At 34.6% G+C, this 19,450-nt stretch overlaps 1 protein-coding gene across 4 annotated transcripts in view; it reads right to left on the minus strand.

Annotated features, from left to right (window-relative positions):
- Positions 1–19,450, minus strand: part of LOC106872494 (SLIT-ROBO Rho GTPase-activating protein 1-like) — a 654,858-nt gene that overhangs the window by 389,379 nt on the left and 246,029 nt on the right. The gene's annotated exons all lie outside the window — the stretch shown is intronic.

A 19,450-nucleotide genomic window follows, 5' to 3' on the forward strand; every position in this document is an offset into this window, starting at 1 on the left:
TTGAATTACAAATAATGCTCATCTGTATGGTTGGGTGAACCTATAGCTTCCAATAGTACAACTGTTTTTGTCTTTGCTTAGGAAAAATGACTAAATTGTGGGTGTGAAGTCCCCAAGAAGGGGTCTTTGTAACATCTAAGAAGAAGAAATTTTAGAAACATTATTTTATTTGTGTGTAGTATGTATGGTTAAAATTTCATCAACATCAAAATTATATGAATGTTCATGGGGTTTATGGCCGTTATGCATCTATATATATAAAAATGAGAATGTGTGTCTGTCTGTCTGCTCTGGAATTCAGCAGCGCAGTAAACCACACTTCTGAATTCCAGATCAGAAATTTAGAATCCAATATTTTGCTGAAACAGTAAGTGCTGTCAAAACTGAGTATCTGGAACTTCTTGATGTTTTTTAATGGTAAAACCATGTAGATCCTCATTATTGCATCTACTATTTCTTAAGGGATTCTATTAGAATTTGTTGCATCCTACCTCTATAAAATGTGTCACTTGAGAAATCCACGAATAGCAGAATGACAGCAAGACACTTTACTTGAACACTCTTTGGCAGTTAATAATTGACCAAATGTCCAACAAATTTTTACTGAATCCATTCTGATTTTTACATAGCCTCTTTGAAACAAACTCTGGCTGAGTACAACTGGGTATCACCATGTAATAAATCTTAGCTATAATAGAGTTCCATACTTTGTTGAAACATCAACTGCTGTCACATGCACATACACAAAAGAGTAGTGTGTATGTGGGGTATCCCCAATATCTTCATGTCTAAATATATGTACATACGAAATACATGCACAAAACTAGTCTTTTGCAATGTTGAAATAATTTTTGTAGGTGAACGCACTTCCATGGATAGCATAATGCTTCAACATAAACAATTTAGTGATAAAGTGATGTAAAGAAATGGCAAAAAGCTAACAAAAAAAATACAACAATGAAGATAACTGTAAGTAACAAATGTAAACAACTGCAGAAATTAAAATTATTTATATAGTTAACCTAATGATTCAGAAAATTAAGATAAAATGTTTCTAAAACACAGAAAGAGGATGGGAGGAATTTTTGCCCTTCTTTTTAAACTTAAACAATAAACTATATCTTTGTAACCAGCTGACATTTCAATCACTGGATATTAGATACTAGTGAAAGATTAATCAAATAATGAAGGGGATCTGATAAATTCAAACATGCGGAATCTAAATGAGGAAGTAATTACAAGCATTGAGATAATCCTTGCAGTGCCATTTTACTGATGCTGCAATCTCCCACTTTCTACAAAGGTCATTGTTTGAAAAACATCTATTTAAATCCAAGTATTTCCTGTACCTTCTAATTTCTACTTAAATTATCTTTCAACTCTTGCTCTGCTTTCCATTACAGCACAGCAGTTTTGAAACTAAATTTAACGAGTCACAACAACTAAAACATTTACAAACAAACCCCAGCTGATGATTTTTCAAATTTTTCATTACAATAATGGAATGCTATTAATCAAATTCATCGCAAATTTAGCCATTGCAAAATCATTTATTAAAATAGCATAACTGATGACATTATATTAAATTTATTCTTCATTTCAGATCTTTGTCGTTCAGACAATATGCTAAAATTGCTCTATCACTGAGAACTTGACATTTCAAAATGTTGCATAATGTCTTAGATTAAAATATAGATATCAGTAAATGGGTTAAGAGTTCACTCCCAAATACAAAAAAAAAAAAAGAAAAAAAAAGCATTTGTGTCTAAAAGCATCTAAAAAATAAGGGACAGGAAGTGAAGAGAAAGGGAATTCAAGTCGAGTTTTCAGTTAAGAAACATATTAGTGTTTACATTTCAGAATTAAAAATCTATTTAAAAATGAAAAAAAATTTAGCTTGCAGTGTCAAACATATACCCATATAGTACTGAGATCAGTGGTTAAAGCACAAGCCTTATCAAGAATGTTGAGTTTGAGGGTATGCCCGAATGTACAATCACTAATTTTTATGTCATGTGTCTATCTTTTATCCTTTACTTGTTTCAGTCATGCAGGGGCATAACCTTGAAACAAATCTAGCTGAAAAAAATCAACCCCAGACCTTTTTGTTTTTGTAAGCCTGTTACTAATTTTATCAGTTCCTTTGGCTGAACTGTTACATTACAGCAATGTAAACTAACTTTTATATCTTGGTGTTGGATAAATAATTTAACGAAACAGAGGAAAAGTATTCACACAACAATATACAACTACTGTTACATGAGGTTAAATGTTCTCTGCCAATGGCTCAGTGAAATGCTTCCCTATCAATTGCTCACCTCTAAACTGCTGACCGTTCTTTCTTGTATCGCAATGACTCAGTCCATTTTTAGTCATGTGGGGGTGGTTGGAAACCTTCCACAACATTTCCCGTTTAAAATTAGTCTCCCAACTTCTCCCTTTTGGAGAATTAAACTCCACTCAGAATTTTAATATCTCTTATGCTTAGGGTTCAATTTCAGTAATCCCTTCTTCCGGATTAGTTGAATTCTTCAATTGAATTTGCTATGCTGTATAGCGAGTAAGAACCTGCAATATTTTCTGACTTCCTCAACATTAATTCCAGCAACTGTTGATTTTGTTGTAGTTGCAGCAGCTGTTGTTGCAACTGCACCATGAAGGCCAATAAGTCTTCCATGTTAAAATGACTTTTTCTCTGGTTTCATACAAAAAAAAAAGTCTAAATATCCAACACAAGCTTCGAACAACTTGTCCCCACTTTTTATATCAATGAATCAATCCACTTTTAGTTTCTTGGAGGGGGTGGAAACCTTCCACAACACTAACCAACGCCAACTATCAAGTGGTGATAGGGGACAAACATAAATACATATGCATGCACATGTGTGTGTGTGTATGTATGTATGTATATATATATATAGTGCCGATGGACTGGCTCCTGTGCAGGTGATACGTAAAATACACCATTTCAAGCGTGACTGTTGCCAGTGCCGATGGACTAACTCCTGTGCAGGTGGCACGTAAAATACACTATTTCAAGCGTGGCCGTCGCCAGTACTGCCTGACTGGCCCTCGTGCCGGTGGCACGTAAAAGCACCCACTACACTCTCGGATTGGTTGGTGTTAGGAAGGGCATCCAGCTGTAGAAACTCTGCCAAATCAGATTGGAGCCTGGTGTCGCCTCCTGGTCCACCAGTCCTCAGTCAAATCATCCAACCCATGCTAGCATGGAAAGCGGACGTTAAACGATGATGTATGCATATATATATATATATATATATATATACATATATATGTATATATATATATATATATACACACATATATATGTGTGTATATATATATATATATGTGTGTTTGTATATATATATATATATATATATATATCGCTATCAATCTGGAGTAATAATTTGTAGTTTTGAAATCAGTAGTTCTTTGACTGCTATTTCTGAATTCTCAGTATGTTGGAGAAGCAGGTTACTGTCAATTCCTATATATTTATGATTATAAATTATTTACCGAAAAAGGTTTTTTCATACTGAGCTACCCGGCAGAAATTGTTAATTATTAATTTTATTACTAATTGATGATTCCCTGCCCTGCATATCTATATATATATATATATATATATATATATATATATATATGTGTGTGTGTGTGTGTGTCTGTGTGTGTGTGTGTGTATCATCATCATCATCGTTTAACGTCCGCTTTCCATGCTAGCATGGGTTGGACGATTTGACTGAGGACTGGTGAAACCGGATGGCAACACCAGGCTCCAATCTGATTTGGCAGAGTTTCTACAGCTGGATGCCCTTCCTAACGCCAACCACTCAGAGAGTGTAGTGGGTGCTTTTACGTGTCAACCGCACGAAGGCCAGTCAGGCAGTACTGGCAACGGCCACGCTTAAAATGGTGTATTTTATGTGCCACCCGCACAAGAGCCAGTCCAGGGGCACTGGCAACGATCTCGCTCGAAAATCCTACGAAGGCCAGTCAGGCAGTACTGGCAACGGCCACGCTCAAACTGGTGTATTTTATGTGCCACCTGCACAAGAGCCAGTCCAGGGGCACTGGCAACGATCTCGCTCGAAAATCCTACGAAGGCCAGTCAGGTGGTACTGGCAATGGCCACGTTCAAAATGGTGTATTTTATGTGTCACCCGCACAAGAGCCAGTCCAGGGGCACTGGCAACGATCTCGCTCGAAAATCATATATATATATATATATATATATATATATATATATATATATATATATATATGTACATGTGTGTGTGTGTGTGTGTGTGTGTGTTTGCTAGTGTCTGCTTGTCCTTTAGTCTTTGTTTTACTTATAAACATCAACAAATGAACCAATGAGGTACACTCTGTGTGGTTGTTCAATTTGCTAGAAATAACAGCCAAATCTTCTTCATACTATGCTCTTGTTAGTATTAAGGAAAGGGAAAAAGTTTACTCCTCTCCATCATTGCGATTAAAATTAATTTTGTTCAGCTCTATGAACTTAATTTTTTTTAAATGTTTCTGTCCATTGCTTGATACAGGAAATTGGAAAATCCTGACCAAAACAGAGAAATTCTAACTTAGCAAAAAATATAGAAAGAGAAAGAAAAGGTTCTGTTTTCCAAAGCCAAAAGATGTGTATTTAGTTGAGGTGTAATTTTATAATTAAAACAAATTCAAAATTTAAATTTCAGAACATAAGACTTACCACATTGTCTGGTGTATAGCTGCAGTTCAAATGGGTACAAAACCAAAAACAAAGGTGTGTGTGTGTGCATGCATGTGTGTGTGGTCGGGTCTTTAATAACCAGGGGTTAATTTAAGTTCAATCACAGAAAGGAATTCAAAATGGCAACACATGCAATCATATACATACAAACATACCCATACATACACACACATACACAAATACACACCTATCAGCCACTCCCAAAAGCCAGTTTGATCCAAAATTCTGACCACCATTCTTTATATATTTGCACATTAAAACATTCAGCTTTTCACTTTTATTCATTACTTTTTTTTTTTAATTGTCTGTCACTATTCATCTAGTTTTAGTTTTTGTTTTGGGTATTTCACATGGTACCTGGGTGCCATCAAAGTAAAAAAGTGTTTTTTAAGTTTTTGAAAATTTGAAACAAAGACATGGTTTTTTTTTAACTGATGTGAGAATATGGCTATTACTCATTAATCTCAAATTAAACTTACCAAAGACAAGGGTCTTCCAGCACCCCCAAGTCTCTTAATACCCTCATAATGTCCCTTTACTCCACAACACCACCACCACCACCCCGGTCCATATGGCCCCTGTTGCAAACTTTTGGTTTAAATGAATTGGTTTAAAACTTGTCACTATCCGCTACCTACTCCAGAGGACATATTTGCAAAATTAAACAGTGGCAAAATATTTTCTAAATTGGATTTCTCTGACGTGCACCTACAAATTGGAGTAGACAATGAATGCTCTAAATACCTAACAATTAACATACATAATGGATTGCATAAGTACAACAGGTTACCATATGGCTTAAAAGTCGCACCAGTGATTTTTCGACTGATTATTGATGCAATGTTAGCTGACAGTGAATTTGCAATTCCATATCTGGAAATCCCTAGTCGACTAGCAAGTCATGCTACTCCAGACTGATGACGAGCAAAGACTCAGAAACATGTCTCTGGATGCAGGCTTAGCTGGGTGGAGGTGCTTGTCTCCCCCTTGTAAACATAAGGACACAGGAAATGTGTCAAGGCCGACAGGAAGCGGTGCAGCTTCCTAGGTCTAACCAACAGCAGTATTATTCCCTTCAGGGGACTGTCACATTAAGTTGACAGCATACAACTACTTCATCGTATCACTACTGCATAAATCTCGCTGAGAGATTTAGAAATGTATTATTTCTGAAAATAATTCATTCACTATTTTAAGTATTTCTGAAGAAGAAAAAAAAAACAGATACCTGTTTTAATGTTTATTTTAGTGATAGTTCTATTGAGATTCCAAAATAGGTTTACTCAATGTATTTTCTTTATTATGTTCCTTTTTTCTGTTTTTCGAATCATCTTGGTTGACTGACGCAAATGGCCAAACCTTTCATGACATTTAGCCCTCTAGTGTTTAGACCAGCCAAAAATTATTCCCCTTTATTTGTTTGAGCCAGCCAAATCTGGCCATATCTGATTCCTCTATGAAACCATTAAAAAAATAAACAAATCACATTATTGAATTTTTGTAGCTTTAAAATAATGTGAGATAAAGCATTTCTCACCTTTATTCAAGTAAAAATATGGTGAAATCTTTGAGACTTCTCGGTTTTTTTCAACATTTGTAGTTAAGTGTGTATCTCAGTTTTAACTATGGCATTGGCAAGTAGCAAATTCTGACTTTGAAGGTTTTACTCTTGATGCGGTACAAAATATAAACGAAAACAACAGTGATTTGTCTTTGGATGAATCATATTGACATTTATGAGTCTTTGTTGAACAAGGAAGATTTTGATGATGAAAGTGACGAAAATGATATTGAAAACATTATGGCAACATGGTTGAAGATTACTACATCAACCACAATTCCTGATTTCACAATTTCACAGTGCTCAACCACTGGACTATTTATTTCTATTTTTACTGAAAAGTGTTTTTGAAACTGTAGCAGAGAAAACAAATCTGCTCAACACATAATTTCTAATCATGGAAGACCTGATCCACTATGGCAGTCAACTGATACTGTGGAAATGAGAGAAAGTTGCTTATTAATTGGATATGTAACAGTTACCAGAAGTACTAAAAGAAAGGAATTATTAAAGGGTTGACCATCCGGAAATATTTTTATAAATTCATGTTCTAAGAAATTTATGAAAATTTTGATTTCTCAAGTTTATTGAATTTTTTAAACTTCAGTTTCTCACAAATTTAAATTCAATGCATCCAATTCTTCAAAGATTTAAATATTCATTGCATACACTGCAAAGTATTCCATTTTCATTTGTAAAGTCTCTTACTTTCTCTTTTAAGTTTTAATTTGCTATTTGGAAAACCAATAGTTTATTCTATTAATGTATACGTAGTGTAAAAACATTATTTATTGAATGAAAATTTTTTTAAATACCAGTATAATTTTTTAACATGGGATAGCTGTGAGAAGAGCCTAGAAAGTTGGGTACTTACTATTAGAAGATGAGAAAAAAAAGTTACTGACAAGTACTCAAAAGTTGCACCATACTCAGTTTCCAAACATTCTATGCCAGTAAGCCAATATATACACAAACAAGTTGCATGAGTGACTTCAACAGTGACGCACACTCGCACACACACACACACACAGATACACATACAAACAAATAGAAGGCAATGAATGTGTGTGAGTTTTGTCAGTGAACAGGTAGCGGTTTCAAAGTGATGAAAATATTTTGACAAAAATGAAATTTTTATGTTGAAGTGAAACTGGTAATACTTAAATAGAGAGGTCCCTTAATGGTACTACTTAAATACAAAGGTACTATCTAAATACAGGTGTTATGTACAAAACATTTTAAATGTACGGTGTGGATGTGTAATGACGCCCTAACCCTAACTAACCCTAAAAACTAGCCCTCCTCTTCATATCATTACGTAGATGCATCGGGACCTCTGTATTTAAGTAGTGCCAAGAACTAACAGTTTTTGTGCATTCTTGAATGACTTACACACATCTATGCTGCAATTACTTTTGTTTCAGCACATGATCTCAGATCAAGTCATTTGCTATGCAAGTATGTCCTAATTTTTAAAAAATCAGTGGATAAATGCCAGCAATGACCTTCTTAGGCTCTCCAATATTTTCATTTCTAAACAGAGACAAACTGGAGCAGGGAGTGGGGTTGCAAAAATTTCATAATTTCTTCAAATTTTCTTTTTTATAGCATATAAATGTATTTATGGGTAAAAAATATTGAAAAACATCAATACATGCGAGAGTAATAAAGAAATGAGGAGGGTTGTCTTTGGATGTGCTAGAAAGAACAGCCAAATAGCTCTTAAATCACTTACTTTCCCTTCTGAAAATATTAACTTCTTTTTTTTTTTTTACCAAAAACACTCTTCCCATGATTTTGAAGTGCAAAAAAAGATTGGCCAAAATAGGTTGAGTGGGATGATGAGGGAGCGGGGGTGTAAAAAAGAGTTTTCAAAACTTTTCTTTATAATTGTAATCTACGCTGTTTGAAAGGGATTTGCATCAATTTTCATTGAAAGATACCCATCTTCCTGAAAGTATAACTTTCAGGGAAAAGGGTCAGATTCTGTGAATTTTCCAAAACTCCTCTCTCCACCCCATCGCAAAAATTCTTTCCCATAAATCCCTATATACTCTGGAGCCACAACATTTAAGTGGTATTTGTAGAAACATTTTGTTAAAAAGTATCTGTTTTTCTGGATATCATGAGGCAACAAAGTCGGTGGGGTGTATATATCTGTAGTAATGCCTTTTATTTATACAATTTTTTCATTTCATGTTTATTCCATTCATTGTTTGCAATGTTCTCTCTCCCCTTCTCTCTCTCTCTCTCTCACATACTACAAAGCTTACACATGGGCTGCTGAATTGAAATCTCTATGTTGCTTTGAGGGGAAGGTAAAACTCAACAAACTGCTTCTCCTTCTGTTGTTGGACTACAATGATGTTTGTTTAAAAAAGAGAGATTATGACTGTGATAACATAATGAAAGCAATATTTACTAAGCAAGTGAGCACTATCATACAAAGAAATAATTAGACGTAAAATATAAAAATTATTAGAATTGGGCATCAAATGAAAATATTATCAAGGAGCTAGCAGAAAAATGCCCAGAGTGCATCTTTCTGCTAGTTTTTTACTATAAACATTATGTTTGGTATCAAACAGCTTCCTCAACTGTGGAACTACTGGAATCCTGATATAAGGTATGGTGATCTATATATCTCCAGCATTATGTCGAACTATGGTTAATTCATATATTGTTTATGTAAAAAGCTACAAGGTACCTCTGCCACCAAAGGACTACAACCATTTGAAATTTTGGGTTGACATCACATTTCAACTACATGAGGACTTTACTTCCAGAAAGCACAGAACTGGGAGAAAAGCAACTTTAACTGAGGTGGATGTCAACAGAGAAAATACTGGTTTCCATAAAGTGGAAAAAATAAATGGAAGGAAAAAAGTTTGCTGACTGTATTTGCTGCAAAAAAGAAAAACTGTGAAAGGATATCAGGTCAAGACTTCATATATGTGTTCATTTAGCAAAGTGCCATTGTGTAAAGGATGCTTTGGACAGTTTCACAACAGAGATATGGCATAACTAAACTTTGTTTCATAGTAATACTATCATATATTCCTTTCATTTTATTACAAATAATACGTGAAAGTGAGAAATACATATTAATTTTCAGTATGTTACACACCTGTATTCACCTTTACCCCATTTGATGAGATTTTTTTATTAGATGTATTCTGCTATTAAATTGTATAAGAGTACATAGCTAATGGTATATTGACTAGTAAAAGATTTTTGTACTTTATTTTCTATGAAAACGTTTGAATGAAATGTAAAGAATTAAATCTGGGACCGATTATACCTGTATTTTAATTAATTCAAATTAATGTACCTCATCTTGAAAAGTGGCAAAATTGTTGGTGGTTGATATCTGGGATAATTTTAGTAACAAAACAAACAGGTAAGATGCATTAAGAATTTCAATTTTAATGTTTGTCCATAATGTTATTGTTTTTGTCTGTTAATTACCTACCCATAAAAGTTAAATTTAATCAGCAAGATCAGCTAAAATTACATAACTATAATCCACTGGTATATAAGCACCCACTGACAAAATTTTAAATCTGTATGTAAAAAATTAAAAGTAACAAGCAAATATTGTGGACACCCCTCTTGAACCTGAATAGTTCAAAATAACGTGAACAAATGAGCATTACATTTGACATGTTAATCTGAAAAATAAAGGTTAAGGGGCTAATGAGGCCTTCTGTAGCATTAAGCAGATGCAACAGGCCTCTTATTTGGGTAAAACACTATCCCATAGCAAGAACTTCCTTCAGCTATTTAAAGTGTTTATCAAACAAGCATGACAAAATACTTGTGAGATTTGAAATCAAAACAAGAGACAGATATCTGTTATCCTTTTACATATCTAAATTAAAGCAGAAAAGCAGAGTTATTTATTAATATGAAATAGATACAGCATTTTTTAAATATAAAAATCTAAATATATAGTATCAAGTACCTAACACGAGCACGGTAAACTAAAGAAAAAAAGAAAACAATATACCATATATACTTGTGTAAAAGTTTTATTTTTTCGACCATTTTTTCAAGTCAAATTTATGGGGTTGACTATTACATGGATACTACTTTTGAGGGGCTGAAATTCAAGCTAGAATCTGAAGTACCGTATCAGCAGCAGAAGCCCAACTAATCTCTAAGCAAATTAAAACAAAAACACAATGAGTTACAGTAATGTTACCAATTCTATGCATCAAAACACATGTCCTAGTAAAATATAAAGGTCTAGTGATTAATTGAATGTTTTTAGGCTTACCAAAATCATGTCTTTGTACGAATTCAGACAGTGGCGTTTGCCAGTGTTCGCCAATAGTGCTGTCTGGGAAACACGTTTCTTACCATGTAAACATCGAGTGTATGACGCATATGTTTATTGTGCTTGAAGATGTAAGCAGGCTTGCAGCATATCCTGTGCATACATTTTAGAAATGATGATGTAGCACCCATCAACAGATGTGGAAGGCTCGCTATTAAATGATGTTTTACTATAAGCACCGAGCATTACATTATAAGCACCAAGCATTCCACCTATAAAGCAGGCTACAGTAAAGTAGCCACACAATTTTGTAACCATGTTATTTCTACATACAGGATAATAACCACAAATGTTGTCCAGTTGTTCATGAAATACTAGGGTCAACTTTTACATGGGGTTCTATAGAAAATGCCCAATTTTTTAACCAAAAATAGGGGATTGACTTTTACATGAGATCAACTATAACTCCAGTATATATGGTGATTTTTTTGAAGATTACAAAACATTTGAAATCTATTTCAAGTCCCTACCACTACCACCATCTGTAAATAAAAGATACTGTGGTTTAGTGATTCAAGTTAAATACTTAAGGTCTCTGGAGCAAAACATAGATGAAATGAAAATATCTCATAATTCTTTGAGTCACTAGGGTACTAGAGAAGAATTTGTCTTTAAGAAATCTCACCTTTCTTAGTTTTTATCTATGGTCAACTTCACAAGCATGAAATCTGAATTAAATATATAATCACACAAACTAGGAATTTCTTTTAAAATCAGTTATGCCCTCACCCAGTAGGGAACTCTATAGCATTCTCATTTTGAGATGATTAGCTAAATCAAGCTAGCTGAAAAATAGACATTCTTATTCAATAAAAAAATGTATCAGTTACAAACAATTATTCTTGAAAATACATTCAAGGACCAAACACGTAAATTAACAATGAAAAGTAATCTTTTAGAAGTCAAGGTGGAAACACCTTTATTCAGACAAGTAAATGGAAAATACTGGTGCATATCTAAATTCTGGTATTCATTCTTCAAACAAATCCTACGGAAAAGTCCACAAGGCACAGGCAGATATTCTTTTCTATGTTTCAGCCGTAAGGTGGTGGCCATGCTGGAGAACTGCCAGCGTAATCACCTTTTCAATGGCCAATCTTATGTGATTGGCTTTTGGTGAAGGAAGGAGTTCAATATTGCTGCCTTCTTTTAGTTTCCTGCCTTAATGGTTAATCTGGGAACTTGGATAACAAGAGATCAAGTAGTTTCTTGAAAACATCTATCCCCACACCATGAAGATCACTCAGATATTTTGGCAAGGCATGAAATAGCTGTGGGTCCTTGAATCCCAAACTATTGCAGTATATGGTCCTCACTCTTGATGGGACAGCTGAGACCTTTGGAACATTGCAGTGACATCCAATTTGCGGTCTGGTATAGTTCTCGATTCCAAAGTTTGGTGCCAGCACCTCCAGTATCTTCCACACACATATCACTTGCATACCTCTCCCATCTTTGCTCCAGGGAGTAGAGTCGTAGCTCTTTCAGCCTCTCCCAGTAACTCAGCTGTTCCACTGATGCAATCTTTCCTGTAACATTGCTGAACCACCTCAAGTTCCAATATTAATCTGACACTGTAAGGTAACCACAGTTGAGAGCAAGTAGTCCAGATGGCTATGGACAAATGTCCTCCATAGGACCAGCATAGTTCTCTGGTCCCTTGTTCTGAAAGTTCTCAGAAATAATATAAAGTTTTTGTTTCCTCCATATCTAAAACTGCTGCAGTTTATTATACTTAACAATGGTAACAGGTCACTAATTGGTAAAAGCAAGATGACTTCAAAATGGCTTGCATCACTTCTACTAAATAAACAAAGCATTTTTGAGTCCTAGAGGAAGGAAATGCAATATTGGATATTAACAATGAGCTTAAAAAGATGAGTCACCTAGAAGGGAAAGCTAGAGAGACTGTCAGAAATGGACATTGCCACTTCAAATTCTGAGGGAATTGCAATAACTATCAGAAACTGAAAACACTTATTTTATGAGGATTCAAACCAGTGTTTATAGTATATGATTTGTTTGAATATAAATGGCTGAAGAGTGACAAATTCCTTTGGCTGACGAGTGACAAATTCATCCAGTTTGATCATATTGTTGCAATGTTTTGAGACCACAAAATAATTTTACTAAAACCTGCATAGAGGGCAGTGAAAATGCTAATCTGTGACTACAAAATGAGCAATTAGTGAAAGCAATGGTGGGTGAACTAACTCTTTCTGTTACATCAAAACAGCTTTAAAAAAAGAAGTTATGCATGAGCATACATCTACTACTTCATCAGAATGCAAAACTTCACTAAAAGTAAAAAGAAAAAAAAAAGACTTGGATGTTACTTATAAAGAAAGCATGCATGAAAGCAGACTGGGAACTTCATATGAAGTTATAGTAGCAAGTCATGAAAACTTCCTCTCTATTTTCAAACTGTTGAAATAGTGACAAACGAGGTAGAAAGGGATAAAGAATTCCTGACAACAATGATGATAACAGCTCCAAGTGTTACGTTTGTAACTGTGTTTTCTACTGAATTGTCCACACGCAGGTAACATTATAAGTGCCTATGACATTCAAACAGGTGATACATAATATCAATTAAAGAAGACAAAAGATGGTCCAATGTGTTTAGGTGATACAGTGGGTTCTGTAGTCCTGGATACAGTGGTGCTTCTGGAACTGTTTGTGGTACAATGTGGTGTGTGTGTGTGTGTGTGTGTGTGTGTGTGTGTGTGTGTGTGTGTGTGTGTGTGTAAGTATATATATATATATATATATATATATATAATATAGGCACAGGCGTGACTATTGGTAAGAAGTTGGCTTCCCGACCACATGGTTCTGGGTTCAGTCCCACTGCATGGTACCTTGGGCAAGTGTCTTCTTTTATACACTTCAGCCAAACAAAGCCTTGTGGGTGCATTTGGTAGATGGAAACTGAAATAAGCCTGTCATATATATATATATATATATATATATATATATATACATCTATGCATGTGTGTGTCTTTGTCTGTTGGTGCCCCCATAACTTAATGGTTCAGCAAAAGAGATCAATAGAATAAGTACAAGGCTTAAAAAAAGAAGTACTGGGATCGATTCATTCAACTAAAAATGCAAAGTGGTACCTCAGCATGGCCACAGTCAAATGACTGAAACAAGTAGAAGCTAAAAGATATATATCATCATCATCTAACATCTGTTGTCCATGCTAGCATGGGTGGGACAGTTTGACCGGGCTGGCAAGCTGGAAGGCTACACCAGACTCCAGTCTGATTTGGCATGGTTTCTATGGTTGGATGCCCTTCCTTATGCCAACCACTCTGAGAATGTAACAGATGCTTTTACGTTACACCGACACAGGTGCCAATTGTGCGACATCAGTATCTGCCACAACTGCGATTTTGCTAGGCTTGATGGGTCTTCTTCTCAAACGTGACATAATGCCAAAGGTCTTGGTCATTGTCTCCATGAAACCCAACACTCAAAAGGAGCTCAGCCACTTTGCCTCCGTGGGGCCCAACACCCAAAAGGAATTCACCGCCATGAGACCCAATGCTCGAAAGGAACTCAGCTACTTTACCTCTATGAGGTCTAATGCTCGAAAGGAACTCAGCCACTTGGCCTCTGTGAGGCCCAACACTCGAAAGGAACTGAGCCACTTTGCCTGCTCTAAATCTTTTGTTTTAAACTGTTCAGTTTATGTACTGCATGCATAAACTCTTAGGGTAAATGTGAACTAACAATGTAACTTCTACAGAAATTCTTTGACCACTGAACTAAGTATAATAACAAGGTTTTAAAATTTTAAGCTTTTAGCATTCAGATTACTCTGCCAAATGTTTTGAATTAACCATGGAGTCTGGACAGCTCCTGTCAATCCGTCCAACCCACACCAGTACAGAAAATAGATGTTAAACAATGATGATAATGACAATATATATATTAACATTACCAGATCAAGTAACACAGAGAAGAAAAAAAATCAAGATTCAAGAGAAACAAAAGAAAAAAGTAAATTTAACAATTATACTGAAGATTCGTTAGGCTCTGATGTGAACCTAAGAATCTTAAACCTTTCATTACTATATTTCTAACCAAAATACACCCCTTATGTGTCAATTAAATTCTAAAAAATCATGAATTTAGATTGGTTTCATTAAAACTTTTTTATTTATCAACGCATTAATGTGATTTTTGAACACAATTTGAGAAAGGGTTCTTAAGCAAAGCTGTTTCATAAATTTTGTCTGAAAGTAAATCTAATTACATGCAAGTTCAACAAAATGCATTATTTAAATTTTGCTTATACATCAGCATAGAAGATGAGTTGTTAGCCAACATTCAATGAGTTGACAACAAAATGTTAATATAGAAGAATTATGCAAATTATTAAATTATTTATCGGTTGAACAACTGGAATTTGTTTATGGAGAAAACTAGGAAATGAAATACATGCCTAAATGAAATAAACTCACTTGCATACATAAATACAGAGAAACACATAATAATGATTCACAATCCAAATTAATCATAATCTGTCACAGGTAAATTAAAACTGCAGGTAAATAAAAATTAAAAACAAGGTAAATTTGAAAAAGAATATTTATAAATCAAATTTATACACACACCACAATATTCCTAAAAATGATCAAATTTTTCAACTTCTTCCAAGTATGTGGGAAAACTCAAATTATTTTTTTTCCCTCTTTGTTTATGTTCTGTGTAACAATCTGTTTCTGCAGTAAATGCATCAAAGGAAAAAGTTTAAAAAAAAAAAATCTAATGGTTTTGTTTCCTTGGAAAGACTGTGGCTAGGTCTAATATCTTCCTAAAAATAAGAAAAACAATTTTTGAATTCTTACTATATTCAGGTACAAATTCACTTATTTAATAATCACAAACTCTGCCAAATGCTGTGCGTGAGAAGACCCGGCAAGCCAAGTGAGACCTAAATTTAAGGCCTCAGCCAGTCCACTTCCTTCACTGGACACTAAACTCCACTTGCGAAGACCTGTTGAGACAAGCGAAATTGAAATCGAGTTAAATTGGACACTAAACTCCACTTGCGAAAACCTGTTGAGGCAAGTGAAATTCAAAATCGAGTTAAATTCGACGACTGGCACCCATGCCAACGTCGTCTCAAGTGAAATCGAAATCGAGTAAAATTGGACACTCAACTCCACTTACGAAGACCTGTTGAGGCAAGTGAAATTGAAATCGAGTTAAATTCTACGACTGGCACCCATGCCAACGTCGTCTCCTTCATTGGACACGAAACTCAGCTTGCGAAAACTTATTGGGGCAAGCGAAATCGTGATGGCACCTGTGCCCAGCATAGCCTTTCCGGCACTTGTGCCCGCGGCATGTGTAAGGACTTTCGAGAGAGATCGTTGCCAGTGCCCCTGGACTGGCTCTTGTGCAGGTAGCACATAAGATGCACCATTTTGAGTGTGGCCGTTGCCAGTACCGCCTGACTGGCCTTCATGCCAGTGGCACGTAAAGGCACCCACTGCACTCCTCTGAGTGGTTGGCGTTGGGAGGGGCATCCAGCTGTAGAAACTCTGCCAATTGGAAATATGCTGTGCGTGAGAAGACCCAGCAAGCCAAGTGAGACCTAAGTCTTAGGCCTCAGCCAGTCCACTTATGCGTAACTTCCTTCATTGGACACTAAACTACACTTGCGAAAACCTGTTGAGGCAAGTGAAATCAAAATCGAGTTAAATTCGACGACTGGCACCCATGCCAACGTCGTCTCCTTCATTGCACACGTAACTCAGCTTGCGAAGACTTGTTGGGGCAAGCGAAAGCGAAATCGTGATGGCACTTGTGCCCAGCATCGCCTTTCTGGCACTTGTGCCCGCGGCATGTGTAAGGACTTTCGAGAAATCGTTGCCAGTGCCCCTGGACTGGCAAGAATTGTCTGTTTCGCAAGTTATTTTTGTATTTCCAATATTGACTTCTAATAATACCAATAAAAATTTTCTACTAAAAACACATGCTTCTACCATGTCAACCATTGCCAAATTTCTGCAGTTCTAATGCATTTAGGTTGCTAAGCAGTGGGCATGTCATTACTGTTGTCACCAATCAAAACATTAAAACAGCCAACTTATATTAAGTAACTAGCTTAAAAGTTACACTCCATGCGGATTTCTAGCTCATGCAGAGGGCTAATTGGGCCTGCAGCCCAAAACTAAAGTGAGCTAAATAGCATGACTATATGTCTATAATGACTATATGCCCAGGTGGTGTTTGATCAGGGGTTAAGGATGGATAAGAATTAAAATTCTGCAATGCAATCATTCTATTGTTCCAGTCCCAAGTTGAATTCCAACTGTTGGCCAATTTGTCCCAAAGTTTCTATCTCAATGTAAAATTAACAAAGTGAATGTCATTTATGTCCCACCTCAATCTCTGACATCATCTGACAATACCACCAAGATGGCATGAATCAGTCAAACTTTACTTACAAGAAAAGACAACCCAAATGCTTTTAAATCAGATCCCAATGCTGAATGTTCAAGAACCAAATGAAGGACAGTTTTTCAATTCCTGGATCATCCTGATTCCAAAAAAGGTCTATGTAGAGCAAATGTAGGCTGAGATACAGGGGTCCCAGACAGACAGACAGAATTTTGCTTTTATTATTATAGCTCTATCTGTGAAGTATTTAGAATATCTGACTACAAAAACTAAACTATTCTCAATCAAGAAATTTATTACTGGTAATCAACATTCATTTCTATAAAAATTGAAAAAATAATAAATAAAATACTAAAGGATTGAAAGAAAACTAACAACTAGTTCATCTTTAATGAAATAAGAAGACGTTCATCTGACGAGGCAATACATTGCTTATACATTAAGCTAGAAGCCTAGTTTGCTTGGCTGTTGTGATTTTTATTTCTATGAGAATGGGAAGAGTGATTTACATGATGAAATGCATCTAATATCGTATAGAGTTGTGATTTTAAAATTAATCTTATTTCAAGTAATCTTTTTTTTTTTTTTCAAATAGTGTTTGAAAGTAAACTGGAACTGCAATTCCCTAGTTAGTGAACTAGAAATATAAAAATAGGTATTACAAAAAAAGCTTAAAAACTGGCGAATAATGACTAAATCTTTCATTAAAATAACTACTGCATGATATGAAACAGTCTTTTGTGCCAAAGATTTGGGGATAAAAATGCACAATGACTTTTGTATAACTTTCAATTTAAAATAGAATCTTTTTTTTTTTTTTTTTTTGTTAGAATATCACATCAGAAAACACCAAGCATCTTTGTAGAAACTATATCTGAGGCATGAGTAAATCAGAAAGGTAGTCTTAAATCTATATATATATAAGCAACAATCAATTGACACCCAGCAAATGCAAAGAAAAATTCCTGTACTATTAAAATTACAGAAAAAAAAAAATGTCTACTCTAAAGTTTCTTAAATATAAATATGTTCAAAGTGATATACTTGTAATGGCCAAGCTGAGATACTTCTTAAATAAAGATTTATATTTGTTTAATTAGGCAGTCAACCTCAATGAATTTATAGTTTAATAACATGATCACAAAGAGATTGCATCTAAACACAGAATATTGAAAAGATTAAATACTATGGTGCATTCAGTTTACTGCTTTGTTATTTCAGTCAACTAGTTGTCCTAAATACTTTTGAGGTTATATCAACAATCCTCTTTTTTTTTAAACACTTTACTAGACTGGGAAAAACAGATTACAGAGTAAGTCTATATAACAGGGTAGCTAATGGGGAAAATATGGGTGAAGAAGGAAAGATTGATCAAAGTATTTGATATGAAATTTGAAAAGTAAGACATAATAGGTGACAAGGACAAAAAAGAAAAGTTTAAGTAAATTTTTTTCACAGTGACAAAACTGACAAATACTGTGTAGTATGAGAGACAATTAAAGATGAAAGCTAAATGATGAACCAGCAGTTGTAAAATGTTAATGATTACACAACAGTAATTCAGAGTGTTCAACAGCTTTAGCAGCAACAAAAATATGAAAACGAAGGAAATGCTAACTTGACACCAACACTTTATTTTAGAGATTAACAAACTTATCCAGCATGCCATTTTAAAAATCAGCATGCCTTTTTTTAAAAAAATTGTCATAGAAATCAAATTAACAAAATATTGTGTACAATGACTAGTACATTTCCCACTAAAGATGAATAAAACAATACCATATGTGAATAGGAATGAATGAGAGAGAGAGAGAGAGAGAGAGAGAGAGAGAGAGAGAGAGAGAGAGAGAATGAATAATATAAAATTAAAGATGCCATCATATATCAAATCTTTAGAAAAGTGTATAGATGATAATATTTGAAGTAATCCTAATATAATTATAATTCATGAAAGATATTCAATGAATAGTGAAAGAATATCATATATCTCAGCTCTCATACAAAATATATGCTCTGAAGAATAATAGATAAATTTAAATTTTAACAATTGTTTTCAATAGACAGTAATAAACGGAAATAAAGTTTAGCTAATTTGAAGAAATGTTAAACATTTCTTACATAGGTACAAAGATAATTTTAAAAATTAACACCAACAAATACAGGCATCCTCTGCATTACTGCTACTGGATCTTTTTTAAAACGGGGGCCACATTTTTCATTAATGTTTTACGTAGTGTTTTTGGTACCGAAAGACTTTCAAACTTTGTATACTTATCTATTTTGTGTTATAGAACAGAAGAATATTTTTGTATTCGAATTTATTTCATGTAAAAAATTGTCTTATTTCGATAATTTCAACCAATCACTGACAAGTATTCAGTTGTTTACCTTTACT

This window comes from Octopus bimaculoides, chromosome 4, assembly GCF_046866305.1.
Source record: "Octopus bimaculoides isolate indiv1 chromosome 4, ASM4686630v1, whole genome shotgun sequence".
In the NCBI taxonomy this organism is placed as follows: domain Eukaryota; kingdom Metazoa; phylum Mollusca; class Cephalopoda; order Octopoda; family Octopodidae; genus Octopus; species Octopus bimaculoides.